Here is a 15295-nt window from a genome sequence, read left to right as displayed (position 1 = left end):
AATACAAATATTGTGGATATTCATTTCTGTTAAACAGTCATTCTAATCTTCTAGGAAGTAGGGAGGAAATTTTTTTGTTAGCTATCCTTTTTAGCACCCATGGATTGCAAAGTTCCAAATGAACTGCCTTGAGGATGTATAAATTGGAAAGCAACTATTCAAAATCATGACTGCCTAAATGGGATAATAATAATGAGGAACTTGGCTTTTAGAGGCCATAGACCTGAATCGGAGTCTGAATGTGAAAAGTATGGTAGTTATGGACACAGGAGGTTTTGGACAAAGGAGGTTACCTCTCTGAATCTCAGTGTCCTCATTTTTGAGTGGGTGGGGATCATAATAATGCCTAATATTATTTGTGTGTCAGATTGTTCTACATTAGCTACTTTATTCTTATAATAACTTAAGGGCTTTGCATTATTTTCCTCCATTTATAGAGATTTCTGAAGATAAAAGATGAAATATAAATAGTCCAGGCTTGGTGTTACCCAAGTTATAAACAGCAGAGCAGTAAAACAATCATGAACAATTCGTTCTAGAGCCCAAAATTGTAACCAGTACATTGTTTTTTTTATAAGTCTCTTACGAGGATTAAATTAGAGCATATGCATGTAAAATGCAGAATGAAATTCCTGATACATAGTAAAATCTCAAGAGTTATCCATTATTTTTGCTCTTAATATATTATTAATTTGCTTTCATTGACTACGAATAATTTTAGCATAAATCCACCTAGTCTATTTGATTGAGTAGAATAAACAAATGTCAGTTAAAACAAGGAAGCGTAAATCATCCCTTAAATATAAAATTGTAAATTAAAACATGTTATCACAAATTTATTAAAAACATGTTTATGTAGAGTCATGAACTTTTCATTCAACTATTTATCTATTTTAATCATATTAATTATATTTTAGTATTACATTTTTTATGTATTAGAGTCATGAAATCATAGTCAAAAAAGATATTCTAGTCTTTCTCTTTTTTTCACCTTCTGGGTATTATTTTGCTCCTCTGGTTATTATTCTCTTGGCTGAAGCAACATTTATGTTTAACTTCAAATAAAAATGTAAACTATCATATTCACATGAGGAATTATGCAGATAAATGCAGATTATTGTTTAAAAACCTTCAGTTTACCACAGTCCTACTGATGGTTTTGAAATGGTGTCCCTAGAAATAGTGAAGGTTGGTATTTTCTTAATATTTAATCAACTTTAAAAAATATTTCTACTTACTCATAAACGATATGTATATGGAATTCTTTCAAATGCTATGCTATTTTGACTGCATAACTAATTAAGTAAATACTTTCAAAGTGATACTAAACAGTGACCGTTCCTTCTTTTCTAGATACAAAGGAGAGAAGCAACACCACAGACTACATGTTAATTACTGCAACAAACTCATTATATCCAGTGCTTGCACACAAGCAAAAGTTATCTGCCATCCTCTCTCCTTGCATTCATCTGTCTTTCCTTATCTGTGTTCTTTTTTTTTGTCCTCTTGCCATTTGGTGGCATATCCATTTTTCAATCACTTTACCTTGGCATCACTGACAAACCTTACTCTTTTTATTTTCTCCCACATCCAGCCTGTTCATCCAACACATTTCAAAATTTTGTTATTTCTTCCTGTTCCTGTCTTTAAAAGCTGTCACTTCCTTTCTGTTCCTGAAGACAAAAATCCCCATCCTAGCATTTTTATGTACAACAGCGTGTCCTCTTCTCAAAATTTATTCCGTGGTTAAACCACATAAATTGGCAAATAATGTTCCTATTTTCCATTCAAGGTGATTACACATTTTACATTAAGCTGCTTGCAAGTTACTTCTGACATTACTGCAGTTGAACTCATTTTTGACTTACCCTGGGACTTCCCGTTCAGACTTTTTGAATAGAATCTCCTGCCCACTTTGCTTCTCCACATCGTTTTCTATGCCAGTCACAATTCATTTATAATTGTCATACTTGTGGGATAAAAAATCTCCGACTTTATAACTTTGTATAAATCAGCATAGAGTAGGACATGTGGTGTGAAACAGCCTTTGAGTCTCAGTGGCTCACGACAAGACAGGACAATTTTCTCTCAGTGCCAATTTCAGGTTGACTACTGTCTGAGTAATAGTTGTATGATGTCTTCTCTTTGGGTGCAAGGCTAATGGAGTAGCCTCGGTTTAGAACATTGCAAGTTTGTGGGAGCAGGACATAGGAACCATGTCCTGGCTTTTTAAATATCTGCCTTAGCTGACAAAGACCACTTCTGTTCACACATTGCTGAAAATAAGTCACATGACAGCGCTCGAGTTCAGCGGCACAGACACCGTGCCTTTGAGGCAAGGGCCCCAACGTGTTTGGCCAATAGCAATGTGATTTGCTTCAACCTCACAATCACCACCACTGCTTCTGAACTTATATATACATTTGGATGAAGAAAATTCAGTTGATTTAGAAATAGGAAAAACATAGTTTATCATCATTCCTCTGAAATTAGGTTGTCAGTTTGAAACAAATCTCTGTCACATTGTAAGTCTGAGGGCCAGAGGCAGAGGCAGAGGCAGGGCAAAATATACCTCGGAAATATGAGCTCCAGAAGGACTTATCAGAATGATAAGAGGCTATAGCAGCTCCTTCTGTACAGTTGCACACACAAGCACTTTTGTCAATTATTTTTATTCAAATATAAGGGCCAGTGATGTAGTGTGTGAATGTCACGGTTTAAAAGAATAAGTGGATGAAAAGAACCAATTAGGAAATGCATTAGGCAGGGCGCCATTGTGGGAGAAAATGTTGACTAAGTTCAGGACCCTTGTCTGAGACATAAGAGAGAATGCACTCAAAAGATTTGTGACTCGCTAGTGAATTTGAATACCATCAAGGTGAAAGTCCTCCTTTTAACTAAACATGTAATTATAGTTGGATTTACTAATTGATTTTTTATTGCTATGAAGTCATTTTGACTCTATAATTATTTTAAGTAAATTATAAAAATACTTTTAATTTTAGTATACTCTCCAAAAATATTCAGTTAATCGAATACGTCAGTTAATTGTTTAAAAAGTTTGGTGAATTACATTAATTCCTTTTCTTGTTTGCAGCTAGATGATGGTATCAACCAACCATAAGGTCTCCATGCTATGGATGATCTTAGAAATAATAAAATCCAGGTTCACAACTAATGTGGAAATTGTCTTCGCTGTGAACTAGTAGCTACCTTTCTCTTTGTAAGTCTCTCTTAGGGAGCTTGATATATATCACTTGACAGCTTATTATATTGTAAACTCTCCTACTTTTTAGGCAAGTCTTCCGTCATGTTTACTTAAAGTTCATTTTAAAACTTCTAGTCTCTTATCACAGTTCTACCCACGGAGACTAAAACAGATCTATTTTGTCTTTTATGTTATATAACTTCAAACATTTACAAACTTCTATGGATTCTTTCGTACCTTTTCCTTACTTTTCCAGAATATATAACTCAATATCTCTGATATCTTCTGATATGGCAAAATTTATAGAACCCTTAGTAAGCTGATCAAATTCTTCAGGACTCTTATTCACTGAAGAAATATTTATCGTCTGTGTACCTTATACTATCAGAAATTGTGCTGATAAAATGTTGATCACTCTAAAACAGGTTTTACTCTTATGAAACTTACTGTTTAGTTGGTAGATAATAAGATATAATCACAGAAGTTCACATACAGTTACAAGCATGATACATTATCTGAAGGGAGATTACTGTATGCTTTCTTAGTACCTTACGTGGCACAAACTCTCTTACATCAGATGGTACACTATTTCTTATCTGTTTGGCTTGCACATTATATTTTCTCTGTCACATCCTAAGCTGTATTAACTCTATTTGCAGTAGCATTAAAATAAGGGCAAGATACTGGTCGATAATATATGATTGCAGTTTTTAAATATGTTATGATATAGAGAACTTGCAATGAACTTTTTAATTCTACTTCCAATTCATATTTGCCATATTATTACTATTTAAAAAAACTTTAAATAAAAACCTACCTCACAAGACACAAATTCACCCCCCCCACCCCCACTGGGGTTTCTTGTATTTAGTTGGAATTATTTAGATAGAATTTTAAGTTAAATTTTAAGCCTAGGTATAATGCAGTGTGGAAAGGGAATAAGGTGTTGTTTTGGTTGACCTTAGAAATCTATGGAAGGTGTCAGGTTGGATCACAAGAGACAATTGCTATTTGTTCCTCCTTGCTAAGGGTTGACAATAAGCCAGAGTGCAATGACTTATTGTTTTCACCCAGCCAAGAAGTAAAAGTCTCATTTTATTCTTTTTACAACTTAGTAATCATAGGATGCTCAGGAAAAGCCTAAGCTAGAAAATGTATTGAACTAGATAGAACTTAGCAATTTAAGGAAAACTGCTGTTCTTGTCCTGTAAAAATGAAAGAGATGATTGAAATTTAGGACATTAGGAGGTAAAAGAAATTGAATTCTCAAGATTAATTTTTTAAAGGACCCAAGGAGTTAGTTCTGTTTTTTTTTTTCTTTTTTAAAGAAAAGTTGCAGTTGTAACTTGCTATGAGAAAATGAAGTCTTCAAATTCCATTACATAAGGAGAAAAACTCCAGTATTTTATCTAGATAATTTACGTACAGGCAAGGTCCATTGGAGATAGTTTTCTAAAATTTGTCACTGATGAGGACAGCAAAGGAAATACAAATGTTTCTTAGATTAATACAATTTCAGAGTAAGCATATTAGGAGTCTAATTTAAAGGACATATTTTGGAATGAAATGCCATGATGTTAATTAATGTTTACTAATAGGATAGTAGTTTTATTTGATCAGTTTTCTAAAATCTGAAAGAAATACTTTATTTACATAAAATATTAAAATACAAAATACAAAATATCAAATAAAATAAAAAGTTGATGCATTTTCTTATTTAGAATAAATGTTAGGACAATGCAAATATGACAATGGCAAAAAAGATGGTCAGGAAAAACTGTGACTAGCTGTATAAAGTCTCCTTTTTTCATTCATACCCAAGCTTCATGCTAAAGCCACTGAACTGAAGTCAAATACGTTTCCCTGAGTGTGTCTGTTTCTCAGGTAAACAGAGGTGTTGGTTTATCATCAGTTTTTGTATGTGTTCCCCTAAAGTAGCCCACAGTTCGCTTACAAATCAATTTTTAAAATACCTGCGGCTTTGCCTTCCTTAACAGTCCTTTTGTTCATTTTTTCTCAGAATGCTATATGGGCCTGTCTTGCAATTGATCCTGGATTTGAAACTGACAGCTGTGAACTAGCAGGAAAATGATGTGGCAAGAGTTGCCATTCCTGAAGAGAATTCAAAGAAGTTCTATTTGGGCAGACTGTGCTCACTCATAGAACACAAATTTTTATCTTCTGAGTCCCTTGGGCCATATCGACTTCAAAGTGCAATATATATACACACATACATCCGTATGTACATATATCCATGTACATATAGAAAAATACATATATAGTATTAGATTTATAAATATAAAATAAATATAATTTACTTTTATGTAATTATATTATTTAGAAATTTACTTATGTTATTTACTTAAGGTACTTATCTATTTTTATATTTTTATATATAATGCAAAAAAGGTGTTGCAGTATACATTATACAAATATTATGTAACACTCTAAATTGCTTCTGGGCAGTACCCTCTAGTCAAATCCATGAATATTTCTTTACCCAAATTATATAGCAGTCACACTAAGAGAGATACATAACAATTATGAAGCATATTATGGCCATTCATGGTCTGTTTAGAGATGAGGTAAGTATTTTGAAAATATTGGGTTTTTCAGGCATTTTATATTTTATTTTTTTTTAACATTTATTTATTTTTGAGACAGAGAGAGACAGAGCATGAACGGGGGAGGGGCAGAGAGAGGGAGACACAGAATCTGAAGCAGGCTCCAGGCTTTGAGCTGTCCGCACAGAGCCTGACGCGGGGCTCGAACCCACGGACCGCGAGATCGTGACCTGAGCCGAAGTCGGCCACTTAACCGACTGAGCCCCCAGGTGCCCCATTTTATATTTTATTTGTATGATAAGCCTGTGTTCATAAAATATTTATTATTTTTTAAAAATATTTATTCTGAATCTAATGTCTTCCGGGTAACCTGTTAGGCATGGAGAAAAAAAAAATGTCAGGGGGTAAGAAACATAAGGCTAAGTTTTTGGTTTCACACAAGTTTCAAGAAATCTGAGATTCCAAGTTACTTATGCCGGAAAGGATTGTCTTCAGGTGCTCCATGAGAGGAGGCCTTGAGGCCATCAGGTACAGGCATCTGCTCCATTGCCTCCCATGCCACTATAGAAACACTAATTGGCACTTACTTCACAGCACTGGAAATATTTTTATTCATGCTGTCTCGTTTTACTAGACTGTGAAGTCCCAAAAGCAGGAGTCCTATTTTACTCATATTTTTACTCCCTGTACCCAGCCCGTTGTCTGGAATATGGGAAGCACTAAATATTTACTTAGTAATAAGTACAATGAAATGATTTTCACTCAAATGTTGGGAAGATAACCAAAACACTTAGTGATTCTCAATGTTATTTTCCAGATTATATTAAAGCTTCTCTTCAGTCCATCAGAGAATGTTTATCAAGAACATATAAATTCATTACATGCAAATGTGGGAAGCAAATCTGAGTCCTGATCCTGGTTTCCAGTACTTGATGTGTCTTTAGGTGGGAACATAATGTGAATGCAAAGTGAATGCAGGCACAAAAAAATTAAAGTAAAAAGCACAACATACTTGTTACATAGATATTCATCAACAAAATATTGAAGATTTAATTTGAATGAATGAGTATTTGCTGAAGAAATGGCATTTATTATTCTTGGTTGCTACTTTCCTTATCCTTTAAATGAAAACAAAATAATGGCAACCCTATACTATCGCTCTGTACAATTATTTGAAAAGCAAAATCATTTATTTAATACAGTAGCTCAGGAAAGGAAGGAAACACATGTTGAAAAAAACTAAAGAAAAAAAGGTGCATTGGCATATGTTGAGAGAATGGAAAGAGCATTTCAGGAAGAGGAATAGCCTTTTTAAAGATGCAAATTAATGTTGTCTACAAGAGGTACAGTGATAATTAAATATACATAGATGGGTTTGGGAAGGCTAAACCGTGAAATCATAGTGCTAATGCCTAGGCATGAGTATGAAGGGAGGAGTACAGTTAAAAATTAGATCTACTTGTTGTGTTCCATTCTTATTTTATTGATTCAATTTGATGGGACCATTTTCTTCAACCCAGTAAAACGTATTTTCAAAACTAATATCCATAATCATGTTGAAAATGTACCACATTTCACTGGGCAATAACCATGCTGATATGGATTACTACATATTTACAGATTTTGAATCATAACATAAAACTTATTTGCAAGAGTTTCAGCAAAATTAGCTTTCAGGAGAGGGGGATTCAGAACCAGATAGGACTGGAAACATGATTAAGAATTCAGAAGTTGCCTGTGGGGAATTTAGGGAATTCAAAAGCTTGGTTATATCTGCTTAGGAGAAGAATGGTGATACTCAGGCCTGTGTCCCCATCTTGGTTTCAGGAGATTTGCCTAATCACAAAGGCTCTCCAGGTAGAGTAGTACTGTAGACCACAGGCTTTGAGAGAAGGAGGCAAGCACTGATTAACAGAAGCCCAATGGTGTGCCTGGGTGGCTCAGTCGGTTGGGCATCCGACTTCAGCTCGGGTCATGATCTTGCAGTTTGTGAGTTTGAGCCCCATGTCGGGCTCTGTGCTGACTGTTCAGAGTCTGGAGCCTGCTTCCGATTCTGTATCTCCCTCTTTCTTCCCCTTCCCTGCTTGCTCTCTGTCTCTGTCTCTCTCTCTCTCAAAAATAATACACTTTTTTTTAACGTTTATTTATTTTTGAGACAGAGAGAGACAGAGCATGAACGGGGGAGGGTCAGAGAGAGGGAGGCACAGAATCTGAAACGGGCTCCAGGCTCTGAGCTGTCAGCACAGAGCCCGACGCGGGGCTCAAACTCACAGACCGTGAGATCATGACCTGAGCTGAAGTCGGACGCTTAACCGACTGAGCCACCCAGGCGCCCCATAATAAACATTTTTTAAAAAGAAAAAAAAAATACAGTTATTAGAACAGTAATAGCCCCGGCATTAGGAAGAAAATCGTGCCTGTAGTATGACTGAAAAACTTCACTTGAAAGTCTTAGATGTAAATTGAGGAGGATCTGGTGAAGAAGTATCAATTCAAATGCAAAGAAGATAACCCCTTGTGTGAAAACACAGAAGAGTAGCAACCCAAGGATTACATAAAGGTGAATCCCTCTGGTTTCAACATGAAAACCAAAAGAAAATTCTTTTTTCTTTGTAGTCATGCTCATATTTCCTTACTTTCTTTTAACTATGAAAAAGTCCTATACTGATGATCATTTAATTGTTTAGGTGCCCAAACATCATAGCACTTGGTTTTACTTATGGTATTTTGTTTCCCTATCTGATCTCAGCATGCTGCACAGTAGGTTACACAAAAGACTGCAGCACCATGGGATAAGATAGCCTTTGGGATGATGGGCTTCTGTTAATTTTTTTTTAACGTTTATTATTGACAGACAGAGAAAGACAGAGCATGAGCATGGGAAGGGCCAAGAGACAGGGAGACACAGAATCCGAAGCAGGCTCCAGGCTCCAAGCTGTCAGCACAGAACCCGATGCGGGGCTCGAACTCACATACCACGAAATCATGACCTGAGTTGTAGTCGGCCGCCCAACCAACTGAGCCACCCAGGCGCCCCTGTATTTTTTTTCTTTAATCTAGGACTTTAAAATTTCTCACTTTCCCTTGGTTACTAAGAGAGAAAACTGATGTTTAAGCGTGCAAATAATTTTGGGTCATCTAAAGAGTATGTGACATTATACATTGCCTAAGAAAATTTTTCTAATAGACATAAAAATATGAATTGTAGGGGTGCCTGGGTGGTTCAGTCAGTTAAGCATCTGACTCTTGGTTTTAGCTCAGGTCGGGATCTTATGGTCGTGAGATGGAGCCCTAAACTTGGGTTTTGCTCAGCATACAGCCTGCTTGGGATACTCTCTCTGTCCCCCTCCCTTTGTCTATCTCTTTCTCTCTTTATGCCACTCCTCTGCTCATCCTGCTCTGTCTGTTTCTCTCAAAATAAATAAACATTAAAAAAATTAAATATATATATATATATATATATATATATATATATATATATATAGTAGATAATCAACATGAAAAAAGAGAAGTCAGCAAAAAACATATTTGGGAAATCTTCAAGACCAGGAACACTTATTGGCCTTACTTCTATGTAAGCAAATTATTCGCCTTAATCATTTTCATGTAAAGAAACAGCTTGGGAGGAAAGTGAGTACTAAGAACAGCTGGGAATCAGTATTGAGGAAACAAATCTGGTCTTAGAATGCCTTGAAAGGTGGCTGAATTAGGCAACATAATTTTAACACTTGATATAAATATCCACATTATTTCACTAAATATATTTTTTTCTGGGATCATTTTTGTCCCTGCCCACCTCCATTAGTGGATATACCATCACCACTGGGCTTTTCAAACCACAAAATCAGTTTTTGATTCTTTTTTTAAATGTTCATTTATTTTTGAGAGACAGAGTAAGTGGGAGAGGGGCAGAGAGAGAGGGAGACAGAGGATCCAAAGCAGGCTCTGCACTGTCAGCGCACAGTTAAATGTGGGGCTTGAGCTCACAAACCATTAGACCATGACCTGAGCTGAAATCAGACCCTTAAATGAATGAGCCACCTGGACACCCCTGTTTATGATTCTTTCAAGTCTGTTTCCTTATTTATGTTTTTAGTAAGAAAGGAAGTAGAATGCTAGGAGGACAGGATGAAAGCTGACCCTGATAGAAACAAAATGAAATTTGCTTCTCTTGTCACTCTATCTGTCCCTTTATTCCTTTCTTTATTTATTATTAACCCTTTTGCCCTCATTAATTTACAGCCCGAACTCAAGGTGCCTTTTGGCTGATTGTAATCTCTTCATTCTGCTTCAAGTAGGGTTATTTGGCTTCACATGGACCCACATTATATAATCTTTTTTCTGACAATACCTGTGTAGCTAACTTTAATAATTTCTTGAGAGGATATTAAGAAAAATGGAGTAGATTAAATAAATTTCTTTATTTTCTTATTTTGTGCTAGATGTCCTTGTAATGAGAGCCACATTTTAATATGCCATAAATATTACTGAATACTTGATTCTTTCATGTTTGCAGTGTCATCTATTTACTCAATCTATATAATTTACTTGAGTTTTATCACATGTTTATCTATTTATCTTGTAGGTGTTCAAACTAAGAAAAAAAAGAAAGATAGGCAGAAAAAGTGGAATGAATATTCTTATTAGTAGTTGTTATTGGGACTTTTGGTCTCAGTAGAGATTTGTAAGTACTCAAACTAAATAAATTCAATACCTATTTAATACTTAATTTGTAGAAAACACTGCATAGTAAAGAATTTAAAAATGGAATAATTGCTTTTCTCAAAGGAGTTTAAATCTGTAGCAAGAAGGCAAGAGCGCCCAGCTCTGGGTCCCTAACAGACCACGTTCAGTTACTGATCATTGACAAAATCCAAAGGCAGAGAAAGGGGTGGTGGTGAAACCAAAAAGGAATTTATTTCAGTGAGGAACCCTGGGAAGGCAGCATACTAGTGTCTCAAAGATTGTCTCCAAAGAACCAAAAAGACTTCCAGGTTCAGATAAGCAAACTGTGGGGCAAAGGTAGGTGAGTATGTGCAGATAGGCCCTGAAAGGCAAATGATCCCTGCCTTGGAGTCAACACAGGCAGGGTCTTGCTGGCTTAGGGCAGTTCTTATTGCTAGAGGGGCTGGTTTCAGTTTCCATCAGGGTCTTCCACCTGGAACAAGAGACAACCTAGAAAGAAGAACCTATCTAGAAAGTCAAATGGAGGCAGCTGAAGTCTTCTTTCAAATCTAGAAGAGGAAAATACAAATACACAATGACAATAATACCTGGCTTCAAAGCATAAAGAAATTAAATTCCTCCCCTACTAGTCAAACTTACCTCAATAATCATTGATGTTGGCCTAATTAAAAAACAAGAAGACAAGCAAAATACCCTTCTCTGAGGCTCTTGGGTGAAAGGAGGGTACTAGTTTTCCCAAAAATATTAAAATAATATTATTCAAAAAATAGGGAAAAGGGTTATCAATTATGCTATGGCATGGCATTGGAAAAGAAAATGAAGGATGACCTATGCTGTTAATAAGTACATATGGGATGGTGTATGAGAAGAATTCTTAAAGAAACAGATTTCACATAATTTTCTAAAATAATCCAGACAAGTTCTAGGTTTCAGCTAGAACAGGGAGCTAGAGTGAGTACTGTTGACACTCTGACAACTGACCAAGAGCTGAACAAACTGAAAATTAGATATTTTTTTCCTGAAAATATTAGAAAACTGAAATTACAGTGTAATGGAGTAATCTGAAACCTGGAGAGAGAGAGAGAGAAGGCCAAGAGTTTGTTTACCTGGGACTGATCTTTCAAGACCATGTAAGCCATTAAGAAGACACACTTTTTAAAAGTCAAATTGATAAAAGTTGGGCAGAAAACAAATGAGGAGCCACGTAGGGCCAGATAGATAGGAGGGCTGCTCTCTTTCCCTTGCTCGGGGCTCACAGGGAAGATCAGAGTCTATGGACTACAGGAAAGGAGAAGCCACCTGTGAAACTCCACTCCATCATCTCTACTCCTCCCCCAGGGAGTCAACCCTAAATCTACAAAAGTAAGGACCAAGAACACTCTCCCCTCATAGTGCTAGTGGAAAACGATTGCAGTTGGTGGGAATGATTTAACCCTGACAGGGGCAGATATGCTTTATATAATTGAGAGTGGGGAGACTTGATGGCCATGTCCAAATGCAGAGATTACCAGATTGTAGGTCACAATGAAAGTGGAAATTAGAGTACTAAAAAATGTGAAATATGATAATGGTTAGGATTAATCAGATGAAATATGGGCAGGCAGGGATTTGAGTATTTGTAATAAAAGTAAATGGAGCAGAATGACCAAAAACATGGAAGCAGGCAAATTAGGCTTATGGTTCATTTATTATTTGTTAGAACTTTAACAAGGCTGTAGTAGTAAGCATTTGGTGAGAAACAGGGACCTTAAGAGGGACTACAGTGAGAATTCTGGCATACCAGAGTAAATAAGATCAGATTCTCTTTGAATAATGGCCACCGGACCTTCTGAGCAGTGCAAGGGCTGAAAAACATGGAGCTGACACTTATCTGACAATTATGAGACTAAAACAAGTGGTGAGACTGAGTCTTTATTATCTCTAACAAAGACCAGAGGCAGAGGCACAGTAAAGAGAAACACAGCCTACTAAGGTAGGTTTCATTTTGGGCCGTGATGTAGTCTGTAGAACACATTTATCAAATGACATAAGGGGTCTGGACACTATGAAAATGTAAAAGGAGAAGTCAAAAGAAAGATTTGTTACACAAGTAGAAGGGTCATCTTTTTCTTCCTTGTTAGACGATTTGGGATACAAATGCTTCAGGTGAAGCAAAGTTCAGGGACAGATGAGCAATAGTCAGTGACAAGGCTATTGTGTTCCTTTCCTAGGGATTCCATGATAAAGTTCTACAAAGTGAGTGGATCGAGATGATAGAAATTTAGTCTCACATTTCTGGAGCCTTAGAAATCTGAAATCAAGCTGTTGGCAGGAAAGTGCTCCCTCTGAAACCTCTTGGGGGAAGGTATTTCCTTTCCTCTTCCAGCTTTCAGTAGCCCTAAGAATTTCATGGCTATGGCAGTGTAACTCCATTCTCTCCCTCATCTTCACAAGGCTATTTTCCTTTTGTGTCTGTGTGTCTCTGTGTTTTACCATGGTATTCTCTCTGTGGAGTCTAAATTTCCCCTTTCTCATAGGGATACCAGTCATATTGGAATAAGTGACTTTATTTTAACTTGATTAAATCTGCAATACCTTACTTCCAAATAAGGCCACATTCACAGGTATTGAGAGTTAGGAGTTGTACATATTTGGAAGGGGTCACAATTCAACTCATACCAACTCTAAGTGCCAAAGCAAATTTAAAATTTGCCAATATTATTAGGAAATGCAAAAATAATAACAAATAAAAGGCAAAAAATGATACCAGTAAATTTTAATTTTTCATTAGTCTTTTGAGTGTTCAACTGTCCTAAGCAATCTAGACAAGTATTAAATTGCTACCTCAAGAAATCTTTTGAAGTAAGTACTATTTTTCTGGTCAAGACCATATAGCTGACAGGTGATAAGCCCATATTATACCTAGGTCATCTTATTATGTTCTTATAGTCATGTGTTATTTAGTCATATGAATATAGAAAACAAAATCCATAAGTAGACCTTTGGTATTAGCATGATCAAAAATAATTAGAAACTAAGATCAAACAGAACAATGTCAATGTGACACCTTTTGCTTAGAGTGAAAAATTCAGAATGCATGTTATTTATATTTGGGAGAAGAACTCAGACTTATAGGGAGTCAGGGAAATTAAAGAGAGAGAAGAAACTCATTCTTCTAAGATCCTAAATGAGAATTTATAGTTGAGAACTTAATGTTTCAGAGATCTCACACTTGTTAGATTAGCCTCAAAACTATTTGGAAGACTTTTTCTTTATTGTTACCCATATTTTTATACCAGCTTGATATGGACAGAAAAAATATCATTACAAATCATTATACTATTTATTCACAAAGAAATTGAAAAGAAATAAAGAAAAAAAAACTTGTAAAGGACATAGAGAAATAGAATTCAGAACAGTAGACTATTCTTACAAAATAAAACAGACCCTTCACCTACCCATCTAGAAATCACTCCTTGATGTTTACCCAAAGTAGTTGAAAGCTGATGTTCAGACAATAACCTGCACATGGATGTTTTTAGCAGCTTTATTCATAGTTATTAAAAATGGAAGCAAGCAAAATGTCCTTCATGAGGTGAAGGGATCAATGATCTGCTAATTTGGACAATGAAATATTATTTAGTCCTAAAAAGCAATGTTTTATCAAGCCATGCAAAGACTTGGAGAAGCCTTAAATGCTTATCACTAAGTGAAGGAAGCCAATCTGGAAAGGGTATATACATTATGATTCCGATAACATGACATTCTGGGAAAGACAAAGCTATGGAGACAGTACAAAGATGAGTGGTTGCTAGGGGCTGGGGAAGGAAGGGATGTATAGACAGTGAACAGAGGATTTTTAGGGCAGTGAAGACACTCTAGGGGCACCTGGGTGACTCAGTGGGTTAAGCATCTGACTTCGGCTCAGGTCATGGTCTCACAGTTCATGGGTTCAAGCCCCGTGTCAGGCTCTGTGCTGATGGCTCAGAACCTGGGGCAAGCTTCAGATTCTGTGTCCCCTTCTCTCTGCCCCTCCCTCACTCATACTCTGTCTCTCTCTCCTTCAAAAATAAACATTTAAAAAAATTTTTAAAAAGATACTCTGTATGCTACTCTAATGGTGGATAGATGCCATTATACATTTGTCTAAACCCATAGAATGTACAACACCAAGAGTGAGCCCATTTTGTTTTCCTGAGTATTGATGAACAATCTGAGTGAAAGTTACTTGGTTTTAAACACTAATGTACATTAAAAACTAAGAGGGGCACCAGGGTGGCTCAGTCAGTTGAACTTCCGACTCTTGATATTGGTTCAGGTCATGATCCCAGGGTTGTAGGATAGAGCCCCTTGTCTGGGTCTGAGCTGAGCATGGAGCTCACTTGGGATTCTCTCTCTCCCTTTCTCTCTCTTTCTCTTTCTCTCTATCTCTCTCCCTCTGTCCCTCCCCTATCCTCTCTCTCTCTCTCTCTCAGATAAAAAAAAATTAAAAAATTAAAAAGCCACAATAAGCAAAGGAAACTAACAATTTGATTCAATTTAACTATAGGCTATGTTTAAAACAAGCAAGAATTTGAAAACTACTTCTTTGCTAAATTAATTTAGTTGTCAAACCAATTACTTATGTGACACAAAATAAATTTATGTTATATTTAAGTTTATGCTTTTGTACTGTAAATTACAGTAAATTATTGAAGGCTAAGAGGCAACCCAACCCACTTCTTTTTAGCCATGCATAATTAAATTTCAGTAGAATTAAAAAGAAGGCCAGACATACTTTAACTCACCATGGCTCCATCACTCTTGTGCTGTCCACGGTCCTAGGAGAAAAACTATTCATCTTGGGAGTTATAAAAGA

At 36.1% G+C, this 15295-nt stretch overlaps 1 long non-coding RNA gene across 3 annotated transcripts in view; it reads left to right on the top strand.

Annotated features, from left to right (window-relative positions):
• The window catches only part of LOC123599199, a 126864-nt gene that overhangs the window by 97590 nt on the left and 13979 nt on the right, over positions 1-15295 (top strand). Inside the window, exons 4-6 of one of the 3 annotated variants that reach the window (XR_006713033.1) lie at positions 1354-1792; positions 3098-3223; positions 5229-5443. The exons of 1 other annotated variant lie outside the window; for it this stretch is intronic. This is a non-coding gene — a long non-coding RNA (uncharacterized LOC123599199). Of the gene's footprint in view, positions 1-1353; positions 1793-3097; positions 3224-5228; positions 5444-15295 lie in introns of those variants that run through there. One more of the 3 variants, XR_006713035.1, reaches the window with a different exon arrangement.

This window comes from Leopardus geoffroyi, chromosome A1, assembly GCF_018350155.1.
Source record: "Leopardus geoffroyi isolate Oge1 chromosome A1, O.geoffroyi_Oge1_pat1.0, whole genome shotgun sequence".
NCBI lineage: Eukaryota > Metazoa > Chordata > Mammalia > Carnivora > Felidae > Leopardus > Leopardus geoffroyi.
The sequence above is the reverse complement of the archived record's forward strand: the minus strand, read 5'-3'. Positions and strand labels throughout refer to the sequence as shown.